The sequence below is a fragment of the Canis aureus genome, chromosome 12, assembly GCF_053574225.1.
Source record: "Canis aureus isolate CA01 chromosome 12, VMU_Caureus_v.1.0, whole genome shotgun sequence".
Taxonomy (NCBI): Eukaryota; Metazoa; Chordata; class Mammalia; order Carnivora; family Canidae; genus Canis; species Canis aureus.
The window spans coordinates 57,608,411-57,616,999 of NC_135622.1; the positions used below are offsets into that span (position 1 = coordinate 57,608,411).

At 58.1% G+C, this 8,589-nt stretch overlaps 1 long non-coding RNA gene across 1 annotated transcript; it reads right to left on the bottom strand.

The window, feature by feature from the left end:
- Positions 1-2,995: 2,995 nt before the first annotated feature.
- On the bottom strand, positions 2,996-7,797 carry LOC144324720 (uncharacterized). The gene is made up of 3 exons (XR_013390151.1): positions 7,560-7,797; positions 4,108-4,252; positions 2,996-3,244 (listed from the first exon to the last, which is right to left on the bottom strand). It is a non-coding gene; the product is annotated as an uncharacterized LOC144324720 (long non-coding RNA).
- Between the last annotated feature and the right edge of the window lie 792 nt (positions 7,798-8,589).

The following is an 8,589-nucleotide window of genomic DNA, read 5'->3' on the forward strand; positions in this document are numbered from 1 at the left end:
CACCAGCTGTGTGACTTTGGCAAAGGCTCAGAGCTCCCTCGACCTTGGGTTCCCCACGCGTGAGTCGGGACAGCACCCCCGCCTCCTAGGTCTCCCAGGATGGGCCAGCTACAGGCCAGCAACCTGGGGATGCTCTGCTTCTTCAAGGTGGTGCGTCGGGGCCGTGAGCTTGACACCTTGCGAAGGGCACCAAGCACGTGGGCTGGAGACACCAAGTGCGGCGTGAAGCCAGGTGGATCTGCCCTCCCGTGGGTTCTGTGACCTCGCTGAGCATCTGTCAGGAGGTGGCAGGGGTGTTCTTTCCAAGGGCTTCTGCAGCAGGCAAGGGCTGGGCCAGGTGGGACCCAGCAGGGACCAGGGAAGATGTGCAGATGTCAGTGGCCTAAGGCCAGGAGGGACCACAGTGTCTCTGGAGGCCCCACCTGGGTGGGGACAGAGAAGCTCCAGGCAGGAGTGGACGCAGATCCTGGGCCAGACGGCCTATGTGAGCTTCCAGCCTCCACCCTGGAGAAGGTGCCTGAGCCTCAGCCTCTCCATCAGAGCAGGGGGCCTAGAGCCACCCTGAGGGCTGAAGAGACTATCCAGACGTGTCGTCAGGATTACCACCTGCCCCGTGGGTGGGACGGTGGCAGCCACTGCACGGGTGCGGCTCCTTTCTTGTCGACAGCAGTCCTGCCGCTCGTCCCTTGCTCCCCGCTTTTCTCGGTCAGACACCTGGGACTCAGGCTGAGTCACTCGCCTGGGGTGATAGAGCCCGTGAGCAGAGGCAGAGCCAGAATTTGAACCCACGTCTGCCTAACGGCGGAGACTGCTGTCCTCGGGCGCCTGGCCTCGTCCGAACAGGCCGTGCTTTAGAGCCACTTGAAGATGGGAAGGAGAGGGGGGGCCCCGGGCAGCTGGGGGAGAGGCAGGTGGCTGCTTGTCTGACGGGAGCCCCCGGGCCCCCCAGAGAGGAGCACAGGGCACATCAGTGGGGGTGCAGGAGGCAGGGGGAGCGGGGAGGCCCAGAGAAGCCGCCGCAGGGGATGAGGCCCTGCTGACTCGTGGCTCCTCACGCTCCGCGGGGCTGTCCCCGAGATCATCTCTGATGGGTGACCGACGAGAGAACGAGCAGGCCCTGCGTCCAGTCCCTGGAAGGGCAAGAAGGGTCGCAGCAGACAGGGGGGTGCTTGCCTCCCTGGACAGGCCCCAAGGGCACACGGGGCTCATCCTGCCCCGGGGGCCTCTGCAGGCCTGGATCCCCCACCGGGGGTCCTCCCTCCCCACGCTGGGTCTGTGATCCCCGGGGGACCGGGCTCTGCCCTCCAGCCTCGCAGCCGTCCTGCCCACCCACGTCCCTCCGTGTCGGCCTGTCCGTGCCTGCGGCTTGGCTGTCCCCCTGCCCAGACTGGAGAGGCCGCATGAAGAATGAGATAGAGAGAGGAGAGAGAGAGAGAGAGGCCATGAGCTGGGCCCGGGACTCCGACGCCAGGTTGGGGCTATGCCCCAATGGGGGGACAAGACTGCCTGCTGACAGGTTTCTTCGGGAAGCCCTTAAGTGTCTCCCCCATGGGTGCTACTCCTGGGTGGTGACATCCAGCCTGGCCCCTGTTCCCTCAGAAGCTCCGAGCCTCCGTCTCCTAGCGACGGTGGCCTCTGCTGTCTGCGCCCTGAGAGCAGACCCTCGGGAAGAGGGATCTGGCATTGGCTAGGGCTGCAGGCCGAGCAGCCCCGCCAGCATTACAGGCGGGAGTGTGGCCCACAGTGGAGCCACAGTGACCGAGGTCACAGCCTGTGGTCACCTGGAATGAAGGGCTCGGAGCCCAGCGGCGGTCGCCCGAGTGGCCGCAGGGGTGAACCAGTGTGAAGGGCGTGAGCCGTGCGGGCTGCCGCTCTTAATTATGAGCAGAGTTTGGAGAAAGCAGTGAGGCTTAAGGCATGTTAACAGAATCAGAGAGCTTGTCTTTGCAGCCGTGGCTAACGTCACTCAAAACTGAGCAGAGGGGCGCCTGGGGGACTCCGCTGATTGAGTGCCGGACTCTTGATTTCGGCTCAGGTCATGATCTCAGGGTGATGGGATCGAGCCCCGCCCGGGGCTCTGCACTCAGCAGGGAGTCTGCTTCTGTACCTCTGTCTCTCCCTCTGCCCATCCTTCCCCTAAAATGAATAAATAAATCTTAAAAAAAAAAAAAAAAGGATTCACTTGACATTTCATTTTTAACAAAACAAAACAGAGTCTGACTTTAACACAGAGCAAACTCCTAGCCCCTCCAGGTCTCTTAAAGGAAAGTGCCAGAACCTTGGGCATAGTTTGGGCACCTTGGGAATGTTGCTGAGATTCCCAAAGCCCCGGAGCCCACAAAGCCCCCTCCCAGCTGATAAAGCTGGACCTCTCATCTCCTCCTCACTCGGCAGCCCTTGTCGCCTGTCCACCTGTCACCATGCAAGATGACAGAGAGGAGCCCAATCCTCAGGAAACAGGAGGGTATGTACCTTCCCCTACCCAAACCCCCAGTATTTGCCTGTTTATTTAATCCCAAACTCAGGGAATCTATGTGAGAATGGATTTGAGAGATATTAGCGCTGATTTATTAGTACAGCTGCTCTTAGCGAAACTCGGGAGACCCGCAGGGAGTGAGCTGAGAGTGGGGCTGTTGGGCTCAGCCACGGACCGGAACGTGGACTCGGTGCGAGCCCAAGATAAAGGAAAGGAAGCTTTCCGAGGTTCCTTGCACTGATGTGGAGCAAAGAATCCACAGCTCCGGGGATGCCTGGGTGGCTCAGCGGTTGAGCACCTGCCTTCGGCCCAGGGCGTGATCCCGGGGTTCCGGGATCGAGTCCCACATCGGGCTCCCTGCATGGAGCCTGCTTCTTCCTCTTCCTCTCTCTGCCTCTCTCTGTGTGTCTCTCATGAATAAATAAATCTTAAAAAAAAAAAAGAATCCACAACACCCGTCCCCTCCTCCACCCCTCGCCCCCCCTCACCCCCAGGTGGACACAGTCCCTTTACCTGCTTGAGAGGAGTTGTCAAAGTTATCATCAGTGTCCTTGAAGAGAGATGAAGTGAATATCCACCCTCTCCATCCCCAGGGGCTGCTGGGACAGCCTAAGGTTTGCTGCCCTGAGAAGGGCTCTCTGATTTCAGAGGGGGTGATGGGAACACTGAGGGGCCAGGGGACGTCTTCCTGAGATGTGCAGCAGGACCAAGTGGCGATCACGGGGCCGGCCTGCAGAAGTCTTCCACTGATCACAGGAGTCCCAGGACCTAAGTACACAAACTGGTGCTAAAGTCCAGCCTCCTTGATCCATATGACCGAAGAAACTTCCAGCCCCACAAGCAGAGACCCGGCCTGACTCCTCAGGGTGGAGAGTCACGGTGCTTCCTCCACCCCGAAGGCCTCAGAGTTCCTGGAATTCTTGAGGAAGTTCCCAGAGTTAACACTGCAGGTCAGTGACACTACAGGTTAACGTTGTAAACCTGCCCAACCGCCTCCCGAGCGACCTGTGGCCCTAACGGGGAACCATGGAGTGGGCAACGAAGCACCAACACTTTGGGGGGATTATCTGACACTAATCCTGAGCTCTAATGACCAAGGACCCGTTAGTAGGGTCTAGTGGCTACGGCCCACCGGTCTGGACCCTGGTTTACAGGAGTCAGGATAAAACATATTTTTGAAAGCTTCCATCATACATGGGCCTTGTGGATTCAGGACTCTGGGCCTTGGGGGAATTTCTGGGCTATTTGGCTGGTTTGGCTCTGGCTTCCCAGCTCACAGTAAAACCCAGCAAAGCGGATGTCTCCGAAGCTCCCTCTCCTTGCAAAAAGTGTCAAAGCATTGCCACATCCCTGTGGAAATCAGAGATACCGTCTTTAACGTCGAGCCTCAAAAAGACAGAGACAGTGATTGAAATTCTATCTGGTTTGGGCTTCGCAGCGACCTAAGGGTCCCAGGGCACTGCAGGGGATTTGCCGAAGCTTAATTGGGTGGGGTCTCCACCTGCAGCCACGCTCTCCCGGGGCCTCTTTGCTGGAGCAAAAATGGGCAGTGATCACACCTCTGAGCAGCGATGTATGCGGGAAAGGTGCGCTGCAGCCCCACAGGCAGCCGGCACCAGGTGGCTCGTTACCTGGCCGGGCCTGCAGAGTTCTGGCGCTGCAGGGTTGCCCTCTGGCTCCCTGCTATACAACATCATCCACCGGGACTCGAACCCCTCATCGTCGCAGAAGACCTCAGGCTGGACCGTGACACGGATAACAGCGCGCAGCAGGCACCTGCCAAGCGGAAAGTACCGGGATCGTCCAAACAGGTCAGCAAGACACCTGTGCGCCCGAGGGGATGATAAACCCCTCCTGCCTGAGCAGAGTTCCTGGGACTGCCTGGCATCTCCCCTGCAAAATGAACCCTGGAGTCTTCACTGAGAAAGGGGCGCAAAGCATGGTGAGCCCCTGTGGATTCTGGAGACAACAGGTATTACATCTCCTTTGTGGCGAGAGCAAGTGAAGTCTTTCTAGCTGATTCCGGCCTCGGTGCAGGGAGCTGGGCCCCTGATGTGGAGCAAAGAATCCACAACTCCCAGGACGCCTGGGTGGCTCAGCGGTTGAGCACCTGCCTTCAGCCCAGGTCGTGATCCCGGGGTCCTGGGATCAAGTCCCACATCGGGCTCCCGGCATGGAGCCTGCTTCTCCCTCTGCCTGTGTCTCTGCCTCTCTCTGTGCGTCTCTCATGAATAAATAAATAAAATCTTTAAAAAAGGGAGGATCCCTGGGTGGCTCAGCGGTTTTGCGCCTGCCTTTGGCCCAGGGTGCAGTCCTGGGGTCCCGGGATCGAGTCCTACATCGGGCTCCCGGCATGGAGCCTGCTTCTCCCTCTGCCGGTGTCTCTGCCTCTCTTTCTCTCTCCCTGTGTCTATCATAAATAAATAAATAAATCTTAAAAAAAATCTTAAAAAAAAAAAGAATCCACAACACCCGTCTGGAGAGTAAACAGTGTCCTATGCAGCCCTTCCTCCACCCCGAGGCCCAGGGTGCCCTGAGTGTCTATGCAGACCAGAAGGTGATGGACCAGAGGACCCAGGCCAGCCCCGAGGAAGGGTTGGCAGCACAGACGCCCAGCTGCACAGCAGAGCCACACTCCCAACAGCGAGTAATGGTCCTTCACTGAGAAACAGCTCCCGGGCTGAACGTCGGCCGTGGAAGATACCAAGTGACTGTGAACTTGAGTTAGACGTCCCGGACTGAGTGTGGGGTGAGCCATCAAGCCACGGGCTGGTGTGTCCAGCGCAGCTAATGACCAGGGGAGGCGGCAGGTACGGCCTTCGGAAGGTCCCGATGGCACAGGTAAGGTGAATGAGCAGATGGCTCCCGCTCCCGGTGCTCGAGCTCCTGCCACCAGGCTGACGCCGTGTCCTTCCAGGGAAGCCCTGTGGCCAGTTGCTTTAGTTTCCTGGGGCTGCTGACTCAAACCAACCTAATTTATTGTCTCATGCTTCTGGAGGGCAGAGGGCCGAAATCACAGTGCCGGCCGAGCCGCGTTCGCTCTGAAACCTGGAGAAGTCCAGCTCCCTTGCCTCTACCAGCTTCTGGTGGTTGCTGGCAATTCTTGGCATTCCTTGGCTTCTGGATGCATCCCTCCAATCTCTGCCCCTGTCGTCCCATGCTGTTTGCACCCTGTGTGTTTGTCTCTCTTATAAGGACACCAATCACATTGGATTATGGGCCTACATACCCCAACGTGGCCTCATCTTCACTAACCACATGTTCTGGAAAGCAGAGAAGCACCCGGGAAGCACAGTGGGGATGAGACCCAGAGGCAAATGCAGGACACCCCGCAGTAGGGCTCTGGGCAGCCGGAGACCAGTGTGACCCGGGATGGGGGGGGTGGTTCTGTGAAAGGAGCAGGACTGGGGGCCACAGAGAGGGTGGGGTGGGGCCCAGGGTGCAGGGCTGCACTGCCAGGAGGAGAGCCCGGACCTGGGGACCTGTGTCTGCAGGAGCCAGCTGGCCGGTGAGCACAGGAGAAACTGAGTCTGGCAGGAATAGCTTGAGTAAATTAAAGGAACAGATGTGGGGAGGCTGGGAAGGACACACTCCTGGCAGCACGACAGGGAGGAGGTGAGGGCAGGTAAGGCAGGTATTCTGTCCCCGAGGATAGAGGTAGGCAGTCTGTCCCTGAGCCTGGCAGTGGCCAGGGGTTCTGGGCTGGAAAGACGGAGAGAAGAAGGGAATTTGGCCTGAGTGGACTGGTAGGATCAGGGAATCTGCTGGAGAGGAGAGGAGAGAGAGGGGATGGGGAAGGGGAGGGGGAGAGCCCCTGGGCCCACCCTGCCCTCCACCCATTACCCACAAGCCCCCGAGGACCTGAGGGTTAGCTCTACACCACAGTGCACATCACAGAGCCTTAGGAGCTTCTTAGACCTTGAAGCCATCATGGGGCCTCCCCAAATGCCGCCCCCCATACCGTACTTGAAGGCTCATGTCCCTTGGCTTGTTTTTTTCCCAAAGTGTTTTGTCCTTTTTTTTTTTGTTTTTAAGATTTATTTATTTATTTGAGAGACAGTGAAAGCACGAGCAGGGTTGTCTTTATTACCCCCGTCCTCATCTGTGCATCAGAGGTTATAGCCAGAGCGTGGAGGCCGGTTCCTGAGGCCTGGGCCCGGTGGCCCCAGGAGCAGGGCTGCCCGCACCCGCCCCAGCTGCACGCCTGCCGGGGAAGGACGCCTCTGCCCCTGGGTGCCAAGGGCTCCTCTGCTCACTGAGCCGGTCAGGGGGCGTTCACTGCCCAGCAGGTGCAGAAGCACCTGCTTCACAGATTGGGTGGCGCTACCTCGGCCGCACCCTGGTCCTCTGTGATCTGTCCGCTTTCTCCAGAGCACCGGACCCACCGCACCCCTGGGCGCAGGGTGTGCAGAGACACAGGCCGCGAGAATTGGCTGAAGGGAATGGAAGTGTGTCCTTCACAGTTGGAGAAACGTCAGTTAAGAAGGGGCTCAGAAGGGGATCTGTGGCTCAGTGGTTTAGTGCCTGCCTTTGGCCCAGGGCACGATCCTGGAGTCCCAGGATCAAGTCCCGTGTCGGGCTCCCTGCATGGAGCCTGCTTCTCCCTCTGCCTGCGTCTCTGCCTCTCTCTCTCTCTATGTTTATCATGAATAAATAAATAAAATCTTAAAAAAAAAGAGAAGGGGCTCAGAAGGGTGACCAAGTAGCTCTTCCAGCTAAACGAAGGCGAGTGGCCACCCCGGAGCGGCCAGGGGCTCTGGCTCTGAATCTAGTGACTCTGACCCCAGGGACAGGCCTGCGCCGTCTCAGCAGGAAGAGCCAGGGAAGCGTAGCCTCATCCTGCCGCTGTACAGGTGGGGGCCCGGAGCTGGATCCAGAGCCCAGCCTTCTGGCACCATCCCCACCCGGTGTCGGGCTGCCCAGTGGGGCCCCCTGTGTCCCAGCCCCGGGCCCTGTGCGAGTCCGTGAGAACCCATACGGCCGGCTCGGGGACAGAGCAGAGCACAGCTCTCAGGAGGGGATGCTCCTGCCCGGGGTCTGGGAAAATGGAGAAACCACTTAGCACAAGGTCCTGCTTGCTAACCTGCCGTGTCTGAGATGTCAGTCGGCCTCCAGGCGCGCGGCCCAGGTGTAGGGCTCCTTCCTGCGAACCTGGCAGAGGGACGCTGGCCACGCGTGTGGCCTCCCGTGACCCGGTGCCGCTGTGCTCCTGGTCCGGCTGGCACAAGGCAGCGGGGGCCCCTGGGGCTTGTCCCAGGCCTGAAAGTCAGCCCAGGGCGCGGAGGTACAGGCCGCCTCCTCCTGCCTGGCCGTGGCCTGGATCCCGTGCGCTGAACACTAACTAGTACGTGTCTGTAACGTGAGAAGCTGGGGAAATAGAGCAAAGTCCATGAAGAAGACAGAAATCTCTCATAAGCACGCATCTGAGCAATCCTAGGAGCTGCTTGGCGGCCTGTTTTGTTCTAGGCTTTTCTCAGTGTATAAACGTAACTTTCGAAAGTGGGTGTAACTGGGTCACACCACCTGCTCTTTCATATACTAGGGTTTTTTTTTTTTTAAGATTTTATTTATTTATTAATGAGACAGAGAGAGAGAGAGAGAGAGAGAGAGAGAGAGAGGCAGAGACACAGGCAGATGGAGAAGCAGGCTCCACACAGGGAGCCTGACGTGGGATTCGATCTCGGGACTCCAGGATCACACCCTTGGCCAAAGGCAGACGCTCAACCGCTGACCACCCAGGGATCCCGTTTTTGTTTTTGTTTTTTAACTGAATATAATATTCTGTGGAATCTCCCACATTGGTATACATCATCCAAGAGCAAAATTATGAATTCCCTTAATTTAAGCCCATATTTTTAGAGAGGTTAAGTTATCCATGGTGCCCAGCCTGGTAAATCCCCGCTGGCAAATAAATATCCAAATAAAAAATGCCACTCAGTGGGGCGCCCGGGTGGCTCAGTGGTTGAGCATCTGCCTTAGGCTCAGGTCGTGATCCTGGAAACCGGGGATCGAGTCCCACATCGGGCTCCCTGCATGGAGCCTGTGTCTCCCTCTGCCTGTGTCTCTGCCTCTCTCTCTGTGTCTCTCATGAATAAATAAATAAAATAGTTTTT